Source organism: Pinus tabuliformis, chromosome 8 (genome assembly GCF_031772625.1).
Source record: "Pinus tabuliformis cultivar Carrire ecotype Pingquan chromosome 8, CPIR1, whole genome shotgun sequence".
NCBI classification, from domain to species: domain Eukaryota; kingdom Viridiplantae; phylum Streptophyta; class Pinopsida; order Pinales; family Pinaceae; genus Pinus; species Pinus tabuliformis.
This window is the reverse complement of record NC_142294.1, coordinates 955137525-955154289: the sequence shown is the minus strand read 5'-3', so window position 1 is coordinate 955154289 and position 16765 is coordinate 955137525. Positions and strand designations below refer to the sequence as shown.

At 38.4% G+C, this 16765-nt stretch overlaps 1 pseudogene; it reads left to right on the top strand.

The window, feature by feature from the left end:
- Window positions 1-4725: 4725 nt before the first annotated feature.
- Window positions 4726-16765, top strand: part of LOC149238635 (phospholipase A(1) LCAT3 pseudogene) — a 34091-nt pseudogene continuing 22051 nt past the window's right edge.

The window sequence follows — 16765 nt, the reverse complement described above, 5'->3', positions numbered from 1 at the left end:
CTCCATAGTATCTGTCAACAGCAACTAGAGCATGAATCATCAAGGTATGTCCGCATCAACAGAATTTTCATATTCTATGTGAGAAACACCATAGCCATCATGATCATCATTTGGGAATATCTGCATCAATCAACATATGTATGAAACAACCTATCATCATATAGGTAAGAGCTCATCATCATCATGTCTTCAACAATGCAACTTTGAATAATCATCCCTGTATCCAGCCAACAATCCTCATCCATTTGTGCCAAGAATGAAAGGAATCATGCATCATAATTGTAATATATGATGTCAACAGCAGCATATGAGTGACTCATCATCAAGAAGATGTGAATTTAAGCTAAGTGCTTCTCCTTACCCTCATGAAAGTTATCATGTAAGCACCATTAGAGAATCAACCACAAATCTGATCCAAGAACCATGTGAACAACTCATAGTAAGATTGAATCATTTATCTATATAAGCATCATCACCAAGGATTATTACCCATAATTCCAACAATGCATTAAAAACACATGCTCCCCCTAAACTGGTGCCATCTGTCAGATCTTATCAACAAGAAAAGTTAGCCAATAAATGCCTTAAGACAGATACGCAGTTTCTCATTACGTGACCTGCGTGGCTCCGCAAATCGTCTTTCGCTCCTCTGCGTATCTACGCACCTGACTTTCTGTGTTTCTGCGTATTCACGCAGACAACCTTCTACTACAGTGCGTACCCACGCACCTGTACCATCAGATGCGCCACGTACCTCATGCAACCTTTTCTTCTATCGCACCGCGTACTTCTATCTACCTCCGCAGGTTTTCTTTCTATCGCGCTGCGTGGCTCCGACCTTGCTCCGCACTTCTTCTTCTGTCACGCCGCGTCCGTCCGCATGTGTCCTTTTGTTACGCCGCGTACTTACGCACCAAGACCATTGCTGGGCTGTGTACCCTCACACTTTCACTGTGTATCACCTGCGTACCTCTGATTAGAACCCAATTAACAGTCCTCCTCTGTGTCACTGACAGTCAAATTCTCAGATCTGATCTTGTGCTCGAGAGATCATGGCTTCACTTCCAACTTCACTTTTCCTACTACCTTTCTTCAAACAATCATATACGTGATTGTGCAGTATCCAACTCACGTATATACGCGACTTCCATTTATGGAGTTTGCATATGAGATTCAGGGCACTGAAGTTTTGTACTTTCAGCTCCCTCTGATTATGGTATGTCTGTATGTTGTGCTGTGCCACCACATTTTGACTGAACTTCCTTTTTCTTCCATATCTTCAAGTGTGATGATGTTCGTACTTTGTTCCCGCATTCCTTTGTTATATGTCCAAGCTTGTTACATGCATAACATCTTACATGTTTCATATTCCTTTTGTAGCAATCTGCAGCTTTGTGACCATACATATTGCAAGCAAAGCAATATCCATTAAAGTACCTTGAATGTGATGATCTTTCTGCATAATGGTCTTGAACCCTTCTTCTTCTACATCTAGCTGCAACATGTCCAAGATTATGACATATATAACATTCAACATTATTCATAGGAGGAGTAAAGGATTTTCTTTGAGGAATCTCTTTCCTTGGTTGATGATGAGATTGATCTTTCATTTCTTCGTTGATCACTTTAGATTTCTCTTTAGAGTTCCTTGCCTCACCTTGTGAACTAGATTCACCTTCAACAAATTCATGGAAACCAAGACCAGTCTTTATAGCAGGAGACCTTTGACTACTAAGAATATCATCCAAGAATTTAGAACTATCTTGAAATCGTAAAAGCTTATCCTTTTCTTCTAATTTACCTTTCAAGATATTTACCTCAACCTGAAGCTGTTCTTCCTTTTCAAGAGACTGCTTTTTCAAATCTTCTTCAACTTTCCTTCCTTCTTCGATTTGTTCTCTTAGTTTGAGAATCTCCTTTTCTTGTTCTTCATTCAGATCCTGCTGTATTTGACGAACTTTGAAGGCACATTCCAGCTGGGATTTTAAGCTGATGACTTCGTTGTCTTGTTTTTCAATTGCTTGGTGTAGATCTTCATTCTGCTTCTTTGATTCTTCAAGTTCTTCCTTTAGTGAGAGGATCGTGGCTTCAAGACTTTCATAATAACTGGATCGATCTCTGAGCTCCTTGATTGTTGTGTTCTTTTCAATGACTTCATTTCTTAGAGATGTTGCTTCAGCCTGCAACTTTTGATACTTGTCCTTAAATAGCTTCCTTACCTTGCTTCCTCTCTCTTGATGAGCTTTTAGATCTGCAGTTACCCTTTCAAAAGCACAATTCTTGTTGTCCAACAGATCTTGCTGAGTTCTAATTTTGTCTGTAAGACTTTTAAATTCTGCCTCAATTTGATATCTTTCTTACTCACCCATAAGAGCAAATTCAGTAGTCTCATAGTCACTTTCATCTTTTCCAAAAGGAAAGATAGCTGGAACATCAGAGGATAGCAAATTCATACCTGAAAGGTCTTCTTCATTCTGAGCTGATTCTGAATCTGAAGAGCTTCTTATACCTAATCCCCAATTGATTCTCCCACTGTCATAGTTCTTCTGAGATGTCTTCTTCTTCTTAGTTTCTTTCTTCTTAAGCTTCTTTCCCATTGTTCCACGGATCTCCTTCAAGAGATCAAGCTTCTATCAAAGGACCTGCTTTGATACCAATTGTTGGAAATAATACTGAGAGGGGGGGGTGAATTAGTATTATCACATTAATAAAACTTTTTCATTTCCATAATCAGATTCATATATGCTACTTCCACAACTTCTTATGATTAAGTTAATTGATCTTCAATGAGTGCATTAGGACATTATCAACCATATTATCAGTTAACAGATGTAGTAACATAGAGTAAATCATCACACATAAGGCACACACATGAACACCATGATATAAGGTGGAAACCCAATGCGGGAGAAAACCACCTGCTGCAAGTCATCTCAATCTTCTTCTTAATAAGAAAATCCTTTTACAATATTTTGTACTGGTGCAGTCTTATACCAGTACGGGAGCTACAACACCCTTTGCTCTTGTACTAGCCGATCCATTTACTAGTACGCATGCTACTACCTGCTACAATGCTCCAAAGATTTCCTTTAGCTCTTGTACTAGCTTAGATACTAGTACGTAGGTGCTGACCTACAATCTTCTCTCCTCCAGGTACCACGTTTCATCAATTTTCAGACTAGATACACTGAAGCACAACACATAATCTGAAAGGCCACATTTCATCCAATTTTCATACTGGGGCCATTAACAACATTGAAGCTCATAATCAAACAACCTTCTGAATTACCCAAGCACTAGATCAATACATATACAAGTGAGTCATCAATCAGATCTAGTCCATTAGATCACATAAATGAGTCAATGAGAACCTGATCCATTCATCCATCAATGTATAAACATTTAATCACTGCTGTTATCAGAACTTAATACCAGAAACCAGACATCACTTCAAAACCCAGAACACAACAATAAACAGGGACAACTAAATAGATTTCATGAGAAGTACGCAGCTTCACCCATATAACACCTGCTTAGAGGTACACACTGTTTCCAACTGCGTCCCTGCGTACCCACGCACTGTGCCTCACCGACTTCCTGCGTACGTGCGCTCCGTGTCCAATGAACTGCCTGCGCACTTCCGCACCTGCAGCGCTTCTGCGCCTATGTATCTGCGCACCTGCAGCGCTTCTGCTCCTGCGTATCTGCGCACCTGCAGCGCTTCTGCTCCTGCGTATCTCCGTACTTTTCTTTCACTGTACTTGCATACCTGCAGGTATAGATAATTTCAAGACTTCAAGAATAACCCAAACTATCAGATCTATAGATCTGAACATGCGCCGAGGAGATATCAACCCATTAGTAGATCCAACTTGTAGTTCTCATGTTTCTCCTGGATTTAGATCTAGCTATCTCTCATAAACCCATCATTAGAATTTCAGATCTAGTTTCTCTTAAGATCTTCTTCCTTCACAAGTGTATAGCCAAATGATCTCCTTTGCTTTATATAGGCAAGCTCTTCCTAAAATCATGGATCAATACCATAGATAACAAAAACATGGGGCTCAATAATAATAATAATAATATAAAACAATACCACGGGCCAAAACCATAGAATCAAGAACGGCGAGCTAAATAGCATGGGCCAAACATAAGAAACCCCACGTGAGCGCGCTTCTCTGCCTTGAAGTGAGTGAATTGGGGGTACGCACCTCATGAACGGGATAACTGTGGGTATGCATGCACTTTATGTAGGACAGGCCTGCGTGTACGCACCTTCTGTATGGTGTACCTGCGTACCCCTTATTTTCTTCAATATTTGAGAGCTGATCATCAATCTTTGCTACTCACGTTAAGTACTGTGATCTATCACCTGTATGGGTTGCCATCAAGGACAATACTTTAGCCATAATGCGAGCAATCTCGCCCTTTGGACTTAATGGCAAAGCTTACTAAGAACTTGCCATTTGATTCCTTTGAGCTGTCCTGCATCTATGTATTATGTCACATCTGATATCTCTTCTGTAGATTCATCTGAATGTATATAAGTGAGATGATCTTCTATGAGAGGGTTGCCATCAAGTACAACACATGCATCATAATGCCAACACACCTAGCTTCATCATCTGGAATGTCTGGATGGAAAGGAATAAAAGGATTTTCAGGGATGAAAAATCTAATCCTCTTCAACTATTGGATCTGATCTTGAAGAAAGTTAGAGAGACAATGGGCACAACTGTTCGCAACCTTCCCAAAAACATGCCCACGATAAATGAGATGAGAACCCTCAGACAACTGGGAATGCAAGAAACCATTATCAATGGACTCAGAAGAAAAGAAGGAAATTTGGGAAAGGAAAAGGATTTCTGGCAGCCTCCACCAAAAGGCTACTTGAAATGCAATATAGATGGGGCTTCGAAAGGCAACCCTGGAATAGCTGGTTATGGAGGGGTGTTAAGAGATGAGGATGGAATTATAAGCTTCATTTTCCACTGCCACTTAGGTAAAGCCACAAATAACATGGCTGAATTAATGGCCTTGGAACAATGCCTGGAACTACTGAAACAAACTCATAGCTCAAATGTCATCATAGAGGCAGACTCAGAAATCTCTATAAAAGCTGTTAGAAGAATCAGTTGTGGAGCAGCACCGGAGAAGGTCTCAAAACATTGGAGACTAATTCAAGTGTACCAGAGAATAAAGAAACATCTCCAAATTCTAAGAACTGTTAGTTTTAGGCATGTCAGACGTGAAGCCAACAAACTAGTGGATACTCTTGCCAATCAAGGAGTGTTTAATACTGTAAACAAGTTTGAGATGAACTGGAAGGAAATGCCTCTAGGAAGAGTAAAATCTCTTTGTGAGTAACAAGTAGTGGAAGAGAGAGAACTTTTCAAACATTGGGCCCGAATGAAAGAAACTGTATGATGATGTCTAATCAAGTTCGATCACAGTTCTTCGAGAGGATAGGGAAAGACGGACATGTGTTAAGTTGTCTGGTTTCTACCTGGTGGAATGAGGCCAAGCCCCTTCCACTTTAGATTTCTAATCAGGATCTACCCACGATCTTCAGGGGTCTCCTTTGCCGGTTCTATAAAGGGATTGGCCGGGCTATGGCAGCTCTTGTTTCCCGGCCAAGTAGTTTCCCCTTCATTCCTCTTCCCAATCGGAAAACCAAGAGAAGGTGGTTTACGGGTGATCGCGTTTATTTTGGATGTGTTGATGCCCCGAAAATTGTTGTATCAACATTGGGGGATAACCACCAGGTCCGGACCTCAGTACAGCTCCTTTTCCGTTTGGAATGGTGGCTCCGACTGGGGATAATGGGACCAGTTTCCCAGCAATGAGTAAACGAGATGAATGAATGATTGATTGTCTAATCTAATGATAGGTGAATGACTTAATTTATCAGCGAAATAAAAAGAACTACTACTAATCCCGGGAACTATTGTTCTTTGAAGTGTAGCGCTTGATGATCTATGTTTATAAACAGGCATGTAGATGACTCTATTTAATAAATATGGAATTTATTCATTCACGGATTACTTTGCTTAAATCGTTAAACAAAGTGATTAGCGCAATATTGCTACACTTATATATCATCAATACATATATGATCAAAAGAAAAGCATCCCATAAACATCCAATAGTGGAGGGAATAAAGAAATGCTGTTAAAACACATACATATATTCGATAATAGCAAAGGCGATCAAATAACAATTCATATGAAAAGAATGAATTCAGACATAGATAATGGTACCATATGAGCTGCTAGTCACTCCCAATATCAATCGCTATTTGAGATTCTTCTTCCAACGCATAAATACTTTCAAACAAAGACAGTAGTGCTCATTTGCATAAAAGCTTCCTTGTCAAAATTAGAATAACTGGTCCAGTTTTATAAAAGAATATGGCTGAAGTACAGTAGTGCAACTTCAGTCTTTAAGTCAGGTACAAAACTTTACGACCCTTTCCAAAACAATGAAAGGGTCTATAAATACTTAATCAAGCTAACTATCTATGAAACTGAAATCCTACTTAATTGGTATCAATTGATTTTGAACATATTCTTCTCAGCAACCTGGCAGTCGGCGGCATGAATCATCAAGTAGGTTGTTTTCCTTTAAACTTGAGCTGACTTATCACAAGCATCGGGTCCACTTCGGGCGGTCTGTTGAGGCGAGAGTTAAGCTGGGCGGCATAGGTGGCATCCTGAATATTGGGGATAATATACCCGATTGCATCTGTAAGGCATTTGAGGGCGGCTCTTTGATTGTGTGGTTTTACCAAGAAGAACCAATAGGTGTCCCATGTTAAACTGTTAATTCCAGCAATTAATCTCCCCTTTTCCTCTAGATCTGGATAACATGACTGCTCCAATGTTTTCATCGCTGTCAATTTTCCTGGAGTGCATTGGGAAATCATGTTTGACAAGTAGAGAGTATTATTAACCAATTCAACCAAATTACTTGTAGTTGATTTGGACCTTGAAATTTCCCTCTCTGCTTTCATTAACTGGGACTGCCATTCTGTAAACAATATATCTTTATGTGACTCTAAAATTCTTGGTAAATTTGCCGCTTGTCCTTGATCAGTATCTTGCCAGTCAAGAAATGCAGCTATCGTTTCTTCAGCTTGATCCAATTCTGTTCTAGCCTTTTCTGGTTTTTCACTTATTGATGTCGTCAATTCGCATAGTGGTTCCGCCTGGGCGATTTGTTGACATAGAAGCTTGATTTGGGCTATTAATGTCGTATTTATCTGTAATTCCTCTACTCTGAATTCAGTTATTTGCGGAACGCCCTTTGTCTTCTCAAGCTGTGCTGATAGTTGAGCAATCTGCTCATCTTTTGTCTTCAACATTTGTTCATTTTCTTCCCTTAGTTGTGCCAAGGCTTCAGACAACTCTTTCTGCTTTTGGATTGCACTGTGATCAATCCTTTGTTTCTTTGCCTGCAATTGTTGAGTTAATTGATTATTTACTTGCTGTTGTGTCAACAATTGCTATTCTGCCTGCTCTGCTTTCTGCTATGCTTCTGTTAGTTGTGCCTGCAATAAAAATATTTCCTGGTCTTTTGTTTTCAATAAAAGACTCACCTCTAATGCTTTGTCTATTGTTGCTGCCGAATAGGCTCCAACATATTGTGATAGTTTTGTTAGGTCATCAGAGGGGTCAAATTCCTCCTTCCAAACCACATTGCCCGTGACCGTCTGTTTTGGGAAAAGGGAAGGTTGAGCAGTCCTTCTTCTCTTCCTCTGTCGTTTTACTACAACTTTATGCCTTGGGCTATAGAAGACATCCAAGGGAGGAATCTCTTCTACCTGCAAAATGATTTGATCAGAGGGGTCATTTGGTATTATTTCTACTTCCTTTGAACTGGGTAGGCTGTTGGTTCCACTTGGAACCTGTTGTGAAGTGGTTTCCTGTGTGTCTGTTGCTTTCGAAGTTTCGATGTCCTTTGAACATTCTAGACTACTGATAATAGAATCAAATTGCTGCCATTCCTAGAGCATTTTTGGATCAATATGAGTATCCACATTTACTTCTATGTTGCTCTGTTTCTGCTCTTTAGTCTGGGTTTCCTCCTGCACTTTTTCTTGCTCTTTAGTCTGGGTTTCCTCCTGCGCTTTCTCTTGTTCTTTTGTTGTAATCGGAGGTTCCTTTGAATGTTGCCGTTCAGGCTCGCTTGATGCTGTTGTTGGGGTTGTTGCTAACAGATCTAGAGGCAGAGTTTGCAACCTCTGTTCTCTAAGTCTGTTGAATTCAACCAACCCTTCATCCTGATATTTCATTCTGGCTAGTGACTTAACTTGAAATATTGACTCGGCTGAGGAGAACAGGTCATCGAACATATCTTCTTTATGATCAAACTTTGTCAATTTGGCATGTTCAAGTGCATTATAGGTGACTTTGTTGGGATCAAATCGCCTATTAGGGAGAGTTGCTAGAGTTAATGATTTTATCTTTGTAGCTTCTTTCTCTGCATGTTTGAAATCATGCAACGTGTAGACACCACATATCAAAGGAAAAGAGGGCCAAACCTGCTTCTTATTTTTCTTGAGAGTTTGCGTAACTCCCTCGGCAATGATCTGATAGGCTATTTCCCTCGCCAACAGTTTATCAGGTATGTACAAAGGAAGGACATGAGGTTCGGCTTGGCTGCTAAAAACTCTTATATAAGTAAACTTTTCCTCCCCGAACCATCTTCCTATTGATGTTAAATCAATCCCTGCTTGGTAGGAAATCTTGGGAGCAGGTTTATCAAAAATAGAGTAATGAATGGGTAACATAAAGCCATTGCAGACTTGGTATAAATGGTGCTTATAGGAAGTTTTCCACAATTTCTGATGGTATATGTGAATAGGCATGGGGTCTTGTGATGTCCACCTCCAGCCGAGCACGGGAAATTCAGAATTAAAACACAGGGTATCTAGCATATAGGCACTGTAGTAGAACGGGGGAATTAACCTTTCAGTAATGCGGGTCTTGTTTCTAAAATCAAGAACCGCTGTTGCTAGCTTATTTGACAGTATAGTTGCCCAATTCATTATTTCATTGTTACATGCCGCTTCCATCAAGGGAACCATTTCTATAGTGAAATTAGCGGAATCGTGCAACCCCCACAATCTACACATCATTATCCCGGCATAACAATAAGGAGAACATAGGGAATCAACAGAGTACTTACCGGAAGATTCATGCTTGTGCTTTACTGGATTTTGTCTCCAATCCCGAATGGGTTCAGATTCAATTTCGTTCTCTTTTCGGAATTTCTCCAAAAATGCCTTGTTGTACTTCTTCTCTGGCTCAGGCAAATGATACATTTGCCTCAAATCATTGACCTGAAATGAACCGAAGATTCTCCCATCTCTGGTGCAGAAAGCTCTGTCTGTGATTGGAATTTCCTCAATTGCCCACCTCACTACATCCGTATATGGGAGAATTTGTTCCCGAGCTGCTATCCGATGAAGGAAGGAGTCGGCTAAGTCCTTTAAAGTACCATCAGATTTCCGAGTCGCATCTACCGTGGCTTGCACTGTTGTCACCTCAGGTTCTTCGGGCTCAATCAAATTATAGGTACTTTGCCAAGTAGTTTTGCCGAGACCTGAACATGTAGTATCATATATCAATCCTTTCTTTTTATTTGTTGGATCAGCGACGGCTTGTCTTGTGGATGGCGCAGCGGAAGTGACTGTGGTTTTCTTAGACTTCTTCCCCATTCTGCTTGAGTTTTTTGCTTCGAAAGAATTCTGCAGAGGAGTGAAAATAAGCGTAACACAGAGAATTGGTAGTGAAAACCAAATACGAGCGAGATATATTGATCAACGCCTGATGAGGGATTAACTTTAAAGTGGCCGCGGATACAATCTATGAGAATATTTTAGGACTTACTATTACATTAAATGGCCGTTAAAACCTGCCAATCCTTTAAATGCTCATCATATCATTAATCGGCCGAATGATTTGTTTAAGCGTGCCTTGGATGTTTTGGCGGTTGAGCGTAGGTAAATCACTGTTCGAAAGATAAGGCCTTTAATATGAATTAATCGTAATATCCCTTTGCTTTAACGGATTTTTTGAAGTTTGTGCTTTTGGCTTTTATCGCAATCGGGCATCGGGGAAAACTTAAATCATTATATTGACACATTTTGAAATCCTCGATCACCGATAGCGATATCGCATCGCATCGCATTGGGAGTATGGGCACTTTAAGAAAACATGCATGGTATATCGCCGATCGTCGATAGCGATATCGCATCGCATCGGAGCGAAAGGAACTTTATCGCATCGGAGAAAACCAATGGGCCTTTAAAGTATGCCTCCTATGTCATTCCGATATGCGATCTTGCGATCGCTTTATCGCAATGATAAAAGATTGATTATTTATATTATAAGACCAAAATTGGTTTGTCCAAAAGGTTTTTTATAATGTTTTCATTTTGTTTTCAGACCTTTTTTGAATAATACAATGTTGATACCAATCAAAACTAAAAGGGACCTATTTCATATGATAGTTTTTGTGAATAAAAATGATATGAAATGGGGGGTTGTTGTAGAGCACAACAATTGGCGATTCGCTGGAAGAAACAGTTATCTCTGAAAAGTATGGAAATACTTAAACTTTTTCAAAATAGAGTTCTCATTAAAGGGGAAAATTCTAATATAACTAGGTATATATGCATTCTAAATAAAATGAATCTATCTTTGTTAATTTCCTCTCTTGTTTAAAATTAGATACATTCTAAGTTTTAAATTGGCCTTTATTGGTTTATAATGATAAAACAAAGAACCTTTCTAAATCAGCTTTTAGAATTGACTCCTTTGTCATAGGTAGAGCCTCTGCTGCCAGCAAACGTTCATAGTTTCGACAGGGATACCTTTAAACCATATTATTGTCCATTGTCCCATCCATTTAAGAGTGTGATTAACAGAATGAATTCAAAACATGTTTTCATATTTTGTATTTCCTTTCTTTTTTTGTTATTGCTAAGATAAAAAGCCATTGTCCTGGTTTGGTGGCCAGTTATTGACAATGCCATTCACTGGTAGTAATCTAACCGAACAAGCTGGCTTGTGATGAGACTCCTTGTCTTATAATTCTAAGCCATTACCCTGTTTTGGTATGCAATATTGGTAATGTCGGTTAAACTATTTCCCTATGAACATGGTAAGCAGGCTTGTAATAAGACCTCTTATCTTTAATATCAGATATTTTAGAATTACACTCTGAGTAACCATAAACTTTGGTGAATGGCATGGCCAATTTTCTCCTTAAGAGTAAATGGATGACAAGGTAAGAGTTAAAGATGCTGAAGTTGGATTAGTTTCTGTTTTGATATTGATAACTTTTTTGTGACCAATCTGAAAACATAAAATGATTTACAATACTTCTAAACTTTGAGAAGGGTTCACAAAAATTGAAGTGTGGCTTTGGAATGCAATTATACCTAGTTTCCTAGAAATTATCCCTCTTGTGTAAGACTTCTATTATTTTAAAAGTAAATATCATCACTACTTCTGTTGAGCAACTTTTAAGTACAGCAAAGGTCAATGGAAGATACCTTACAACTTTATTTTCTAATGGTCCTACAAACTACAAAACTCTATTAAACTAAAAAGGAGAAGGGGTTACCTCCTCAATTAAAGAATTTCTTTAAGATAAGGCCATTAACAGGGAGAGAATCTCTCAAACCTGATAAATCTTGTAATATGAAGGTCGAATGGCCTATCTTTTCACAGATCTGAAATGGCCCAAGCCACATCTTCTGGAACTTGGCGTGTTTTCCCTTGTCCTCATGGGCTTTGTCCCATTTCAGAACTAAATCACCGACTTGAAATTGTTTTGAACCAGATGAGACTGAATCAAAGGATGACTTGATGATTTGCTGATGTTTTGCATGAATAACCTTGGCTTTTTCCCTTTCCTCTTCTAATTTTAGAATTTGGTCATGTCTAAGTTGAATAGAAGAAGAAGGGCTTTCCTCAATAAACTGAACTAGGGCTAGGGAAGTAAGGACAAGATTTGTTGGTAACACTGCTTCTTTTCCATACACAAGGTTGAACAGAGAGGAACCTATGGAAGCTTTCTGTGTTATCCTATCAGCCCATAGTGCAAATATTAAGGATTTGTGCCATTTTTTATGATCCTGTTCGATGGTTCGCTTAATAATTTTAATCAGATTTTTATTTGTAGACTCTGCTAAACCATTACCCTGAGGATAGTAATTAGCAGAATATTTTAATTTAAATCCTCTTTTAATAGCGAAATCAAACATAGCATTACCTAAAAAGTAAGATGCATTATAAAAAACAAGAGCATTTGGGACACCAAACCTAGTAATGATGAATTGATCTATGAATTCAATGATTGCCTCAGAATTTGTTGTCTTCATAGGAATTGCTTCAACCCACTTAGTAAAATAATCAGTAGCAGTAAGGATATACTTATGCTGTTTGGAAGAATGTGGAGTAATTTCCCCAATGATGTCCAATCCCCATTGCTCAAATGGTTGTTCAATGTTGACCGGTTGCAAAGGAAAAGCTGATTTTCTTTGTCTTCCACTAGAAGTTTGACAATTTCGGCATTTCCTTACATATTCATGAGCATCTCTAAACAGAGTGGGCCAATAATATCCAGCATGAATGATTTTGTGGGCTGTTGTGTCAGCTCCAAAATGTCCTCCTGCTGGTCCATCATGTAATTCCTGCAAAACCTTTTGTGCTTCAGGTTTTTCTAGGCATCTTAATAAGATTGAATCATAATTTTGCCTAAAAAGCACATCATCAATAATTGTGAAATTTTTTTGCTTTTAATCTAATGGCCCTTTTGTTTTTGTAAGACAGGTTAGGAGGTGCATATCCATTTTTCAAATAAAAGATTAAGTCAGCATATTGTGACTCAGAATCAATAATACTTATCTTGTTGATTTCTTCGGTTTGATCTGTATCACCTGATTCTGGAATGTTGGATGCTCCTGCCAATAACCTGCAAAAACCTTGGCCTCTAACAATCTTTGCTGGTTTAATTTCTAAGTCATATTCTTGAAGTGCTGTAACCGAATTTGCCCTTTTTTCACCTAGTTCCCTTTGGATTAATAGTTGCCTTACTGCAGGGAAATGAACTATAACTTTTGTGTGGGCTTTTAAAAGGAAGGGTTTGTAATATTTGACAGCTTTATATACAACAAAGGCTTGTTTTTCTACTTCAAAGTAATTCAATTCAGCACCATGAAGATTTGAACTATAGAATGAAATGGGTGCTTCCAAATTGTGATCATTAAGCTGTGTGAGTACTGCTGCATAAGACAAGTTGGATGCGTTAGTATACAGTGTGAAATGATTAGAAAAATTAGGAGTATTTAAGGCTGGGGCATTCATTATTGATTGTTTGATTAAATCAAACGCTTCCTTTTCTGCTGATCCCCACTTAAAGACTGAATTTTTCTTAATCATAGTTTGAAGTGGCAAAATTATTTGAGAAAAGTCTGGAACAAATCTTTTGACAAAATTGATTTGGCCTAAAAATGACTGCATGGATTTTTTATTATGAGGGAAAGGGATTTCAGAGATTTCTTTGATCCTGTCAGGATCAATATAAATGCCATCTTTAGACACAATAAAGCCTAAGAGATTTCCTAGATCAAGAGCGAAGAAATATTTTTTAGGGTTAAGAGAAATACCATATCTTTTGCAGCGTTGAAAGATTTGATTTAAATCATGCAAATGATTGGACTTCTCCTTAGAAAATACAGTAATATCGTCTAGATAGACGACTACTGTCCTATTAATCAACCCTTTAAAAGCTATATCCATCGCTCTTTGGAATGTCGCTCCTACATTAATAAGTCCGAAAGGCATTTTCTGATACGCATATGTTCCCCATTTTGTTCTGAATGTGGTTTTGAGCTAGTCATCAGGATGGACCAAAACTTGGTTATATCCTGAGAAACCGTCTAGAAAGGACATTAACTCAGAGCCTGCTACTGATTGGAGTATCTGCTCCATAGTAGGTAATGGGAAATTATCTTTTAAGCTCGCCTTATTCAAATTTTTGAAATCGATACAAATCCTAATGTCGCCATTTTTCTTTCTGACTGGCACCATATTGGAGACCCAGTTTGAGTGCCGAACGGGAAAAATAATCTTAGCTTTCAAGAGTTTATTAAGTTCAGATTTTATTTGACTCTCTAAGTTCGGATGTATTTTTCTCAATTTCTGCTGAATTGGTTTCTGTTCAGGAAGCATTGGAATAGTATGCTGGATGATGGATGTATCATATGTCTCTAAATCATCATATTTCCAAGCAAAAACCTGTTTATTTTTTCTTAACAGTCTAATGAATGCTTCCTTTTCTTCCAAGGAAAGTCCTAATCCTAAATTAATGTTTTGAGGAGTTTGCTTCGTGCCAAGGTTTATCAACTCAAACCTTAGGGTAGAACTTTGGAGCTTTGCATTAGTCACAGGTTTAAACCTGTCTTTAATATCATAAAGATCCTCAAGCTTCACCACAGGCTTAGGGATTGAGTTTTCCTCGGTTTTACCTCTCATTTGAAGGTCATGCTCGTTTTCCTCGATGATTTGATCGTCATAGGACTTTTCGGAAGTTAAGAACTGTAAAATGTCTCGATCATGGTTGAATACTCTCCAATTAGTGACATTGTCAAGAATTGATGGCCTAAAAAGTAATTCTACTAAAAATCTATCTGGGCTGTAGTCTTCGGAAGGTGGGAGCTTGGAAGCAACATTGGCTAGCAGGTCAGCTGCCGAATTTTGAGACCTGGGAATAGAAGAAATATTGAATTCCAAAAAGTGGGAGGTGAGTTCCTGTATCAGCGATTGATAATGTTTGAGATGGGTGGAAAGACAATGAATTGTATTCCTTACCTGTTTGATAATAATTTCAGAATCTCCAAACACTTTCAAATATTGGACCTTGAGGCCAATAGCTTTATATAGTCCTTGGACTAAGGCTTCATACTCGGCTGTGTTATTTGTGCATTCAAATTCTAACCTACAGGACATCATTGTTTTTTCCCCTTGTGGGCTAATCAAAATACATCCTGCTCCTGAGCCCTCACTAGATTTGGACCCATCGAAATATAACGACCAAAATAAAGAAGTATTAACAATTTTATTTACAGTTTTCTCAGTATCATTGAAACATCTTGACCTATTTGTTTGTGAAAAATTTTCAATCTGAGATGTAAAATGGTTTACTAAGAAAGGGGATGGTTGGGCAGCGAAGTTGCCAAAGAATGACTCTGATGAATAATTCCCCAAAATGTTGTTATTAAATGCTATTGGTTGGTTTTCTTGTTCAAATTCAGTAACTGTATGGGTCATATGCTTTTCCCGATCAATCCTTATTTGATTTGGCATACCCTTATAGGGAAGCCACATATGTGACCAATCAGTAGAAATATACCCATGTAGTTTCTCAGACCAATCCCTACTCAAGATCAAACCATAAAATTCAGGTATATCGGCGATTAGGATATCAATCCTTTGTACTATTCTGGGATCAGCGGATAACCTGATAGTTACGGAATTGATCTCTCCCAAAACCTTTACTTTAGTCCTGTCCAACTGTACAATATGAATAGCAGACTTCTGGGGTTCAATGTTAAGTTTGGAACAAACTGAAGTTGGCATTATGTTAGAAGATGCCCCTGTGTCAATCAAGCAGCTATGCAGGTTTCTATTGTAGATCTCATAGGTTAGAAGGAAAGGTGGAGTATGAGAGTTTGATCTATCTCCTATTAGGACTGCATCAGTAGCTTCGACCATACCAGAAGGTGGTTGACCTGTATCGTTTGCAGCTTTAGCACTGGGAAGAGGTGAAGTAGGAACATCATTTAATTCTTTGAGAAGCAATTTCTGTTGATGTTTTAATTTGCTAAGTGCAAACATGGTAATGTTTGCCTTAGTTTTCTTCATATAATCAACAATATTGTAATCCATTGAATCAGATACTACCAAAGTTTTAGATGTTGAAGGAGTATTTGAGGTTGAAGGTTGGTTTTGAGAAACTGCTGCAGGTGGCTTCTTTGTAGATACTTTTTCCTTTGTTGTAGCAGCACTTGCACTCCTTTTCTTTGAAGTTGCATGAACAGATTCAGAGGTACTTTTACTCCTAGTAGTGACAGGAAACGCTTCTTCCTCATTATTTGTATTGGAGTTAGGCAGTATGAAATCCACATTCCATGACATTCAACAACTTCCTCTTCTTCATCAATAGGTGTAGTTGTTTCTTCTTCTCCTTCTTCAAGATCTGAATCTGCATTTGATATAACATTTGGTGGTTTTGATTCAGTTTTCTTATAACTTCTACAGGGTCTTTTGGTCGAGGTTTCGGCTACTTGTTTTTTAATTTCAACCATTTCATTTGACATAGTCTTGAGGACCTTTTGCAGACCCTCCATGTCATATGGATCTTTTGGGGTTTTCTTCTTTGAATCCTCTTTAAAAGACACTTTTTTGGTTTTTCTATCTTCAAGAGCAACTTTCTTTTCTAGAGCATTAATACGTTTCTCCACAGCAAGTTCTTCTTTCATGTTTTCAGCTAAAGTAGGTTTTCCAGCCCTGTCTACAAAAATAGCTATATTAGCAGGTAGGGCAGTTATATACCATTCGCTTCGGATTTTCTCACTTGGTTTGGAGGCCGTTGGGATTTTATTCAAGAGCTTATTGAATCGGGCGTTAAATTCCTTAATTGGTTCCCTATGCTCTATCCTAAGATTGGAGAGATCATTTATTAGTGTAGC